The sequence below is a fragment of the Atractosteus spatula genome, chromosome 10, assembly GCF_055471065.1.
Source record: "Atractosteus spatula isolate fAtrSpa1 chromosome 10, fAtrSpa1.hap1, whole genome shotgun sequence".
NCBI lineage: Eukaryota > Metazoa > Chordata > Actinopteri > Semionotiformes > Lepisosteidae > Atractosteus > Atractosteus spatula.
This window is the reverse complement of record NC_142715.1, coordinates 9,410,556-9,421,596: the sequence shown is the minus strand read 5'-3', so window position 1 is coordinate 9,421,596 and position 11,041 is coordinate 9,410,556. Positions and strand designations below refer to the sequence as shown.

Genomic DNA, 11,041 nt, shown 5'->3' with positions numbered 1-11,041 from the left:
GGCGCCGTGGCTTAGTTGGCCAAAGCGCCTGTCTAGTAAACAGGAGATCCTGGGTCCGATTCCCAGCGGTGCCTTTCTTCCTGTCTTACTGTACAGAATTTATCCTTACGGGCAAATCCCATGCCTTTTAATTCAGGTGAATGCAAGTGTTCGTTTCCTTTCTGGAACAACTTGTTTTGAAAGAAATCTATACAGCTTGCGAAAGATGAAACACAAATCTTGCTCATCAGTGAAGAAGAGGTACTCCCAGCAGGCCAGCTAATACCAGCAAAGTTTTTTTTTTCACCCTAACCCAGAGAATGGAGAAAAGCGAGGCGCCTGTGGCTCTGCAGTGTAATCAGTTCGCGAGTTCCGCGGTTAGCTGAAAGAGTGGTAAATGGAGCTCGCCCCAGCCCGTCCTTATTCTTTTAAAGAGGATAAAAAATTAACTTTGCCGCCATTACTACCAGCTTTAAAAGACTGCCATGGGCACGGAAAAAAACACACTACAGATGACTTTTCTGGAACCGAAGCAGAGATTCCTTTACGAACCAACTGATAAAGCTCAGCCAGTGAATACTGTTAACAGAATGTGAAAGCACGATCAACTTTGTAACTGCAACCACAGGAAAAACAGCAAGAAGCAGGCTCCATTCCCCATTTAAATCTGTCGTGCGAGGCATGCTTTTTGAACGCATGAAGTAAATCCCACGATCGCTTTTGAACTTGGACAAAGTACTTCCAAAGGAGCGCTATGCGCAAAGATTTAACAAGCTCAACCCCCGCCAACGATTCGGTGTGAAGAAGCAGAACATTCAAGTTTCACAGACAGAAGCAGCACGCCAGCATTAAAACGGAGGGCACACTACGATTTGCATTGACACAAAAGTGATCTGGGCAGATGTCGTTCCCTGCATAACGCAAAAAGTGGCAAAGCGCTTTTGGGTTGAGAGGACGCAAGAAGGTTTTTGTTTTGTGCCTTGATGTCAAGCTGAGAAAGTATCTTTAAACACTTTGCTTAGTTTCTCGAGAGACAACCAAAAAGCAGCTCCCTCCCTTTCGTCTGAAGTCAGCTGAAAGGGGGTCTCGACAGAAGCACCTAGCAGCGGTGGGATTCGAACCCACACCCCCGAAAAGACTGGAGCCTTAATATAGCGCCTTAGACCGCTCGGCCACACTAACCACTGTGCACTGTCTCTTTGTCTCATTACTTCCCCGGAGGAATCCAGGTGGGTTTTGCTCTTGTTGCCCGACTTAGTGGCGTTATGACCGTGGAACCGACTGCACCTGCTTTTTCTGAGATGCTTCCCCTCTCATGGCGAGATCTCGACTTCTTTAACACCTCTGGATAAAGATCTTCTGTGGAGCAGGTTTCAGACCTCTGCGTACAGCACCCTTGATGTCATTTGATTTTTACAGCAGCCGCATCCGGAAAGTTGAGTCTTTTACGTTTTATTTGAACAACAAAACTACATACAATACAAACAAGAGCACATATAACGTATCAAGAAAATCATCAGGGGCACATGCTTTAATACAATTACACTTTATGAAAAACGATTACACAAGGTAAATAAAGATAAGGTCCGCACAGCTTGTTCTTACATTTCGAAAGAGTCCGTAAATACCCCTTTACGTCTATTTTGAACTGTTCAAACGTAGGACTCTTCCCAGACCATTTCACTTTATACCACATTCCTAAACGAGGATGCATCTCCTGTTTTAGAACTATTTTGGCCATGTGGCTTATACAACACATCCACAGTATTCTAATGGTGGACTGCAGATCTGTGCTATACTTCAGTCGAATTCGAAGGATCCAGCAATCATACTGGATTTGACTGGGATTCTGAAATGTCTCTTGCAAAAGTATTTGGGTTTGCTTGAACCTTTAATAAAATAGTGATCTGAAACTACCCAGCTTACAATCTCTGAGGTTCTTGTGGCAAAGCACAGTCATACCTGTCTGGAATGACTACTGAGAGTCTTTATCCAGAAGTGACGGCACCACTCCCAGTAGAATGAGAGAGAAATACAGTATGACATGGGGAGTCATGGGGCTCCCACAGTTTATTTTTCCTCATGTTACTGATTTTTTCACTAACATTTTGACCTTTTCACAATCAGACCTTTTTTCACATTTAATAAAATCTTTTAACCAGCAAACCGGTTTTATCGGTTTGTGAGGTTTGTGAATGCGTGCAGTAAGTCCTTATTGAACTAGGACAAAATATTCCTGATGGAGTGCTGTGCGCAAACATTGAATAAACTCGACCTTTGCAGATGATTCGGCATGAAGAAGCAGAAGATTAATTTTTCACAGACAAGCAGCACACCAGTACAACCAATATTAAAATTGAATTGACAGCTCACAAACATTTGCACTGACTCAAAGGTGATCTCGACGGACGTTGTTTCCTGCATAACGCTGAAAGAGCTAAAGAACATTTCTGTTGAGAAGACAAAAACACGCTTCTTTGTGCTATGATGATACAATGACAAAATTTGTCTTTAAACACCTTGCTCAGCCTCTCACGAGACTGTCAAAAATTGCTCCCACTGATTGTATTTCAAATCAGAGGAAGCGGGGTATTGGGAAATGTTTTCAACTAGCAATAACTGCGCCTCTGCTAAACCTCATAGGCGACGATACTGCCACTGCGCAAAGCTGACGGTTGCCAGGCAACCATGGGGCTCCTATGGAAATTGCGATTAATCATCTCATGATATGCCATTGCTGTAACGCTTCACATTTGTCTTCCCCTTATAGCTTTAGGTTTACATAGGTTTAACTATTTCATAGTTTACATCCTTTGGATACATAGGGCATTCTGAGAAAACCACTGCTCATTTTCAGCAGTAGATGACAGAGCCTTGATGATGATGACAGAGCAAAGATATAAGATAACAGAGCAATGTTCTCGGATTTTGCACAAACAAATCCTAACTTCCTGAAAGTATTACAGCACATTTGCGTCTGACTTTCCGTAGCTTCAGGATGACTGACACGACTGGACAAACACAATATGTGGCATTTAGCACGAATAGCATGAATAGTCTAGCAGGCATTGTGTTGTCTCACTGCAATACAATACCACTGCGGTTCGTGACTCTCTAGGAAACAGTCCACCTGGCCCTGAAACCCATTCGAACGTCTAGCGACAGTATTGAACAATATCATGATTCCTTCGCGATATGTGGAATCAGCACAAATGCTGGAGAAAGCTTCCAATATCAGTGGCATTATCGTATGATGTTCTGAGGGGCTCTGTGGCGTGTGTGTTGATGGTGTAGTGTCAGGCATAGCTGTCTTCCAAGACAGACCCCAAGACAGCTGGGGTCGGTTCAAGCCCAATGCATCGACAGCTGTTTTCAAATGCTGTTGAAAACTGTTAGGAAGCTAGTCACCTATACATTTTTGAAAGCACTAAAGCACAGCCAGTTTGAATTCTGGAGAATCATACAGGTGATTCTGAGTGATGTCTGCATCCACGCAATTTGATAAATGCTAAATGGAGAGAGGATTCTGTGTTAATTGTGCTTCTCCTGGGAGAGGTCAAGTTGAGAAGTTCACGATAAAAGGGTGGTAAATATCCTGTCCAGGAATATCGGGGCTGTAGGGGGTCAGATCTATAGATGTAGTAAACACATTAGTGGAGAATAATCTGTGGTCTGGGAAAAGAGACCCTCGGAGGCGCTCCACACAGGAGAGAATGAAAAAAATATATATTTTTCAGGGACGCTGATTTTTCTCTTTGAGGGAATTAAAAGCATGGATAGCGAGTGACTTCGTGGCGCAACGGTAGTGCGTCTGACTCCACATCAGAAGGTTGCGTGTTCAAATCACGTCGAGGTTAGCTGATGGGTTTGCAGGTGCTGCTGGTGCCAAACCCGGAAATTACACCACGCTGTTCAGTTTTATCTGTACACCACATAGGTAATCTGAACGAAATAACAGAACAGTACAGAACACGCAGTCAGGAGCTTATGCAGCGTTTCATCTTGAACACGACAAGAGAAAAGGCACACTGCACATCCGCGAAACATCACGTCTGACTTTAGAGAAAGTGACATCAGAGAATGGAAGTTTCAGACCGCTTTTTTGTTACAGGTTCAAGCAAACCTGAAAGTTAGGGAGTGTTTGGTCACTTTTGTATGAAAAAGTGTCTGAAGCCTGTAATTATAATTTGCCCTTTTTTAATTGTGGTTGAAATCCACTCCCATGTACCAAGACCTTACAGTATATTCATGTTTACTTAAATGACTAACTATTGGACTATTGGACATTAGTTGGTGTTTTTTTTTGTAAAGATTTGCTATTTCATGCAGGAAAGAAAGGAACCCAGACCCAACGTTTGCTTTCAGGTGCGGTTCATTTACATAACGGACATCTATTTCTGAGGAGCCTGATTTAAATCACACAACCCCGGTAGAAGTCGAATCGACAATCTTATAAACCGAAATCAGACGCGTTATCCATTAAACCACTAGCCCGTCACGTAACTCAATTGCACCATGGTGAGTTCAGCGCCGCTACTAGTAATACCCCACCCCCATCTTAAATTTCTACGTGAGAAACGTGTTTTCTACATTTTTATCAGTTTTAAAAAATCATCACTTTTAAGCAGACAAAGCCTTTATGTGTCACTCTGAATTTCTAATTGATTTAGAATTCCAAGAAAAAAGAGTTTTGTTCCACAACGGCGTGAAATGATCACGTCTTTCACTCTACTTCTCTCTAGTAGTAAAGCAGATCTTGCTAGGTGAGCATTTGCTCCGGTAAATTAGGTCACTTTTCATGTTAACTCACTTCTTCTAAACACAACATTTCGTGGTGCATGTTTTCTCCATGAAAAAAGACATTTTCCCTTACATGATTTCTCGTTTTGTTTCATCAAAGAGTACAGAAAGAAGAAAGAAAGGAAAAGTGTCGTAAATGAACTCTGTCGCCCTTGGGAAATGTCAAGCGCATTGGACATGAAAAGTGCACAATAAAAGCCATTTCTCTTCGTGTCGGGGCTCCTATTGAATGTAAAGGAGGGAACGTGCTCAGCCAGCCGACTCAGCGCTTACTGAACGCAGGTGTCTCAGAGCGGTGTGTCCAAGTGGCAGTAAAAGAGGAGAATTCTGCTGGCGCCGTGGCTTAGTTGGTTAAAGTACCTGTCTAGTTAACGGGAAATCCTGGCTCCAAATCCTAGCAGTCCATCGCCTGTGTTGCACTGGACACCCTGTAGATCATCAAAAGCATATTGAGCTCCTTGGTAATGAAATTGCCGGATAAAAGCCATTGCACATCCTTTCTCAACATGCTCAGCGAGCAGGCTCACCGCACACCGAACGAAGATGTGACAGAGCGGTGTGTGCAATTGGCTGTAAAAGGATACTGCTTCGCCGTCGTTGTGGCTTAGTTGATTAAAGCTCCTGTCTCATAAACAGGCAATCCTGGGTTCAAATCCCAGCGGTGCTTTTCTTCCTGTCTTCTCGCACCGTTTATTGGTATAGAAAACATGCTTCTGCATTATGTTTAAAAGAAGTGTTCATTTCATTTTTGGCACAGCTTATTTTTCAAGAAATCCACACATTGCGGAAGATAAAGTGCTCATCTTTCTTATCAATGCAAAAGAATTACTGCCAGCTGGCAAGAAAATGACAACGATTTGTTTTTACTTTAGACAAAAATCTGTGAATGTAGAAAAAATACGACATGTGTTAGTTTCTATGCCACACTCAGGGTGTCCTTCAGTTAAACACAACGTTGGTAGATCAAACGCACGCAGAGACACACTTCGAATTAATCCGATCTAAACATTACCTTCTCTAAATGTGATTGAGTTTCTTTCCACGTCCTTAGCCATCTTGATGTTTGCAGAGATTTTCAACTTTTGACACGAGTCAAACTACGAGTAAATAGTTGAGTACCTAAGTCAATATCACCGGGAATGTGAAAATAAATGTAAACATCAATATTTCTGCTGTCTCCTGAGAAACACAAGTATAGAGTCAAAACACAATAAATAATGCTAAAAAATTATTCAGTTAACACCCAGATGTGACAAAACACATTTAAGACTTGCATCCCCTTTAAATATGTATTTCCTTAATATCAGTTCTCTTCCCTCCCCAGGACACTTGCAAATTCACTATAGCATATTAAAAGCTGTGTGTAAGTCTTACATGTGTTCTGTCACATCTGGGTGTTAAATTAATAGATGTGTTGTGTTATTTAATATGATTTGACTCCACGCTTGTGTTTCTCGGGAGACAGCAGAAATATTGGGGATTTGCGGCTACAGAAAATAATGTGAACTTTACAGGCAAAAGTAAGGTTACGTTAAAGAAACAAAAACTTATTGTCATCCTTTTTAACGTGATTTTTTAAGACATTTGTTCGGAATAGTATATCTTCTCGTGTCTGTGGCTGTTATCCTACAATAACGGTGGTGAAATAGCAGGAATGTGCGGAAAGAATCGGAGATTGAACAGAAGACTCATCCAGTCGATAGTAAGGTTGTGTAGGACCGCACACACTACGATGTCAGTGTTGAGTAGCGTGGTTTAAAAGCTTCTTCACGAACCAGGAAGGAGTAGAAACCTAAAGTCTTCTGATTCGTAATCAGACACGTTATCCATTGTGCCATTGGCGTTTGCATCGCGTTCCCATACAGCACCACATTCAGTTCAGAGCCGCTACTATTCATGTGTTTTGTACGTGTGTCTAGTTACTACGTCTTTCATTATGTCTGGTTTAAAATAATATATCTTTAAAACAGACAAAGAGTTTATGAGTCTCCCTGAAATTCACACACGAAGAATAAAAGATATCGCGTTTAAAAAGAATACAGAGATGCCGGCGATAGAAAACGGAGCGTCTTAAGTGCGCGCTATCACTGAACTAAACTCCCGATCGGTAAGTTTGTCGGCGGCTTTTTAATTGTGTTAGGAAGAGCAAACAGTCCACAGTGTACATTTTAAAGGTCTAAGCAAAACAGTCAGACGTGAGGATTATTCAGAACAGGAGCCTCTACTTCTTTGTATACTGAGCTTTCGGGTGAACGTCAAAGTGAAAGACAAATTCGCAATTTTCCCTTTTTGATTAAGGAACAAGAAAACACCATCCTTCGAGCTGGATTCAAACTAGGGACATAAGAAATGCCCGCTGTTTTTGTTTACAGTCTTAAGATCTAGTAACTGAGCTATCGAGAGGTCGAAAAGTAAACGCTTTGTCACACGTGTAGCCCAATGTAGTTTAGTGTTCCTCTTTAAACCCAAGTTCGACATCAAAATACTCACTCCCATAGTCTCGTTCAGAAGAAGAAATGGACCAGGCTTCCACTGTATAAACGTCCAGAGTTCTTAACGTAAAACGTTTGAAGGGACATCAGTGCAGGCGGAAATTGACCCTTTTTCTAGTGGTATCAGGATCATATAAAACCTTTCTTTTGGATTGAGAAGAGGATCATGGAGACACTCAAAACATCCCTGTCTTTGCTTCTTTCAAGGACGAATGGAGTATTGAGCTGCAAGCATCGGTTCAAATCAAAACTCTCTGCTGCTGCAGTTGCTTGTTTGAGAGTTTCTTCAAATCTTTCAACTGAACGTTGATATCAAGGGATATTGACGGTAATATCATACGGATTTTGGTTTTCTTTTGATCGAAAATTGTATTAAAATACAAGCCTCTTTCACATTTGTATAATACTTTCCCTTGCATCCTCAGATAAAAATTCTAAATACCACAAAGTTACAATATATGGAATAGCATTTATTTTAAAATGTATTTTAAAATTTGCATTTAATTAGAGCTATATTTAGAGCTTAGTAAAGATAACATTGCTAATATTGATGGAGTAGAAATGTAAGATGAATTGATAGCTTTTTTTAGCTGAGGATGCGAGGGGGGCTATTACACCTTGCCAAACATCTAAATAACTGTAAAAGAGGCTGGCATTTTAATAAAACGGGCGATCAAAAGAAAGCTACAAATAGTACGGTATTATGCTCAATATCCCTCGATACTGAAGGTCAGATGAAGAACTTGAAGAAACTCTCAAAGAATCAACGGCAATAGCAGAGGATGTTGATTTTGAACCAACGTTTGCACATCAATTATCCAGCAGTCTTTGCTTGACAGACTTCCTCAAGATATTTGGTGTTCTATATAGAAAATCGAAAATTAAAAGTGCTAATGTGCCAAGAGGGGTGGTCCGAGGCAAAGACTGCGGTAGAGGAAGAATAATCTCTGCACGATAAGGCGTGTCTAATACTCGGCCCCTGAAAGGCATCATATTCGTTGAACTGCCTCCCAGCTGTGACTCTTGCACGAATTTCGCGGTACGTGTGTACGAGCTTATAATTCAGGAATATCAATGGTCAGACGTTTATGGTGGGTTTGTGTTTTGTATTATTTAGTGAATGGAAAAAAAAACATTTTCAAATCTACAGCTCGAATGAAATAATAAAAAAAGTTTATTTGCCTGTTTGTTGTAACAGCTGTGCCAAAAATATTCATCTACATCAGAATAGTATCTGAACGGGACTGGACCGTATTGGATTTTAGGAAATTTATTTTTGCACATCTTCGCCTACGATCAGGAATACCTTCCTGTTTTCAGCGTGTTTATTGTTTCTACCTGTGATCTCGGAAAGAAAGACCCACTACCTGTGAAATAGGTAAAACCGAAATATTCCGGGAATTTGCTATGGTTTGAGAGGAGTGTATGAAGGTATTAAAGGAGAGAAGAGACGCGCATTCCGCACGGGGAGCGCAGAACCCTGAACCGCGCCTGTGTCTTTTCTTATATAACCGCTGAGCCCGGACACAGCGTCTCCAGCCAGTGAAATACAGGAGAAACCGTAAGGAAAACAATGTTTCTTTTAATAAGTCTTTCTCTGGTTTTCTATTTCGGTCTTTCACATTTGAATGCATACTTTGCAGTTAATCTTTCCTCGATTACAGGCAGCCCAAACAGTTCTTAAGGCAGACATCGAAGCCTATTTGACTTTCTGCTGATCACATAAGTGTTCAAGAAGTATTTCCCTGCCCATCATGTGCCCCCAAGCCGGTTTCTCCGTTTTCCTCTTCCTGTCGTTGTCAGCGAGCACAAGAAGACAGGAAAAACGCAAGGCAGGGAAAAGACAGTAGCTGTCAGAGTGGGATTTGAACCCACGCCTCTATTCAGAGACCAAAACACCCAAGCAATGGAAAAACACGAGCCCTTAAATCTGGCGCATTAGACCACTCGGCCATCCTGACAAGCTGCAAGTGTTAGTGTGCTGGAAGCACAAGTAATTCACAAAACTGAGAAATGGTTTGCTGGAGAAGCGCCAAGTTGCCTGTTGTAGCCTAAACGGATCGCGGAAATTAAATATTCGGATCAATTCAGAGCGTGCTTTACAGCCTTCGTGTAATATTTTGATCTGCTAGGGTGCAGTCGTCTTCACAATCTGGATTATCTCATAAAGAGCGACGTCAGTGTAAAACAGCTATCATTTTTAAGAACAGACGTTGTATTGGATATTAATAATTGATTTATTTTCCTGATTACAATACAGTATACTTTCCTGATTCCAATGTATTGTGAATCATAAAAGCCAACTGCATCAATCTCTATTATGCGTCATTTATGAAGGCGTTTCAAATAGCAGCCAGTGCAGTATTAACGCTTTTGGAGCATGTATTACATTGTAAATAGTCTTATTTAAATAGGTTTAAATTCGCACACTGTTATTTAGACAGCGCAAACCAGTCTGACCTCCTTCAACTTTCTGTGCCCGCTGAGTAGATCTTAAAGCAGCTGCAGCCAGAGTAGCCGTAATGGCAACAGTGTTTGGAGTTCGGCTTATTTCTTCTGCAGAACCACCGGTATCGGAATATACAGTACTGATCCGCAAAATAAGCACTTTCGGTTTCTGATCGTTTTTATTTTTTTATTTAAAGTTTCTCTAAACTTTACATTTGCTCGTACAAGTTTCCTCTATGAAATAAATAAAACATATAATTCAATACAATAACCACAGGCAGGAAGGCTCGTTGTCAAAGGCGTTGTGTTCAGTTAGCAGTTTCTCTTGGAGACGTTTGTTCAAATCCCACTTCTGATGAAAAGCTTTTCTCGTTCGAGTAGAAACGATAGAAGCCTTAAGTGGGAAAAAAATCAAAACATCTCGCATTTCACGTGTTTAATGTTAATTGTCTCAGTGATTGATGGCTCTTCTCCCTTGCAGGGTGACGGCAAACTTCTTCAGAGAGGGAGTCTCCCAGGTACGGCTTTTCTTCGTCAAGAGCCGAGACAACAGAAACAGACTTCAAACTGACATGAATTACTTCATGAGCGTTTATGACCGTCTTTAAAAAGCTGAGAACAGGCGAAAACGTCATTGGAAATGAGGAAATGTCTGCTGACAGTAAACAGAGCTCACGCTCAGCTGTGAATAAGCGCTCCTCGTTAGTACAGTGCTGAGTACCTACGCTTGTTTCGCGGGAAACCGGGGTACTTTTCTGTGACAGGGCGCTGGTTTAATTTTTTAAAAACCTGACTCCACTTAAAAGTGTGTACTGTGGACTAACTTTCGAAGTACTTAGTGCGGTAGAATATGGAGATCAGCTCTAGCTCTGAGCTCAACTGCAACAAGAAGTCGTGCTGAACAAAGTCAGAGCCCAGCTGAACGTGTGCTCAGTGTGGTGCTCAGGACACGGGAGCATTGTTGTGGTTCTAATTAGCACGAAGTGCAGGGGCTCTGACTCAGAACGTTTCAATTTATATGTTCAGTAAATTAAAATGCACGACACGTTAAAATCGGATAATGACTATATAACCGAATGTCCCTCACAGTTTAAAAGATACCAGTAAGGACACACAATTACTGCGAATGCGATACTTATTGGAAATAGTCCCAAAACAAGCACGTATCGCAGCTGGTAGACCCCTGTAATAATTTTGCAGTGACAGAACACTTTGAAGATTTGCAATCTATTTAAATATGAATTTTCTAAATTTCTGTTCTCTTTACTCCCTGGCATAACTGAACTCTCACCTTCACATACTAAAGGCATTACATGCATTAG

At 41.3% G+C, this 11,041-nt stretch overlaps 3 non-coding genes across 3 annotated transcripts; 2 read left to right on the top strand and 1 right to left on the bottom strand.

Moving 5' to 3' along the window:
- On the top strand, window positions 1-74 carry trnat-agu (transfer RNA threonine (anticodon AGU)). The gene has a single exon. It is a non-coding gene; the product is annotated as a tRNA-Thr (tRNA).
- A 2,433-nt stretch (window positions 75-2,507) lies between these two features.
- LOC148824856 (U4 spliceosomal RNA) lies at window positions 2,508-2,649 on the bottom strand. Its single transcript, XR_016093250.1, has one exon. It is a non-coding gene; the product is annotated as a U4 spliceosomal RNA (small nuclear RNA).
- Window positions 2,650-3,764: 1,115 nt separating this feature from the next.
- trnaw-cca (transfer RNA tryptophan (anticodon CCA)) lies at window positions 3,765-3,836 on the top strand. The gene has a single exon. It is a non-coding gene; the product is annotated as a tRNA-Trp (tRNA).
- The last annotated feature ends 7,205 nt before the right edge of the window (window positions 3,837-11,041 follow it).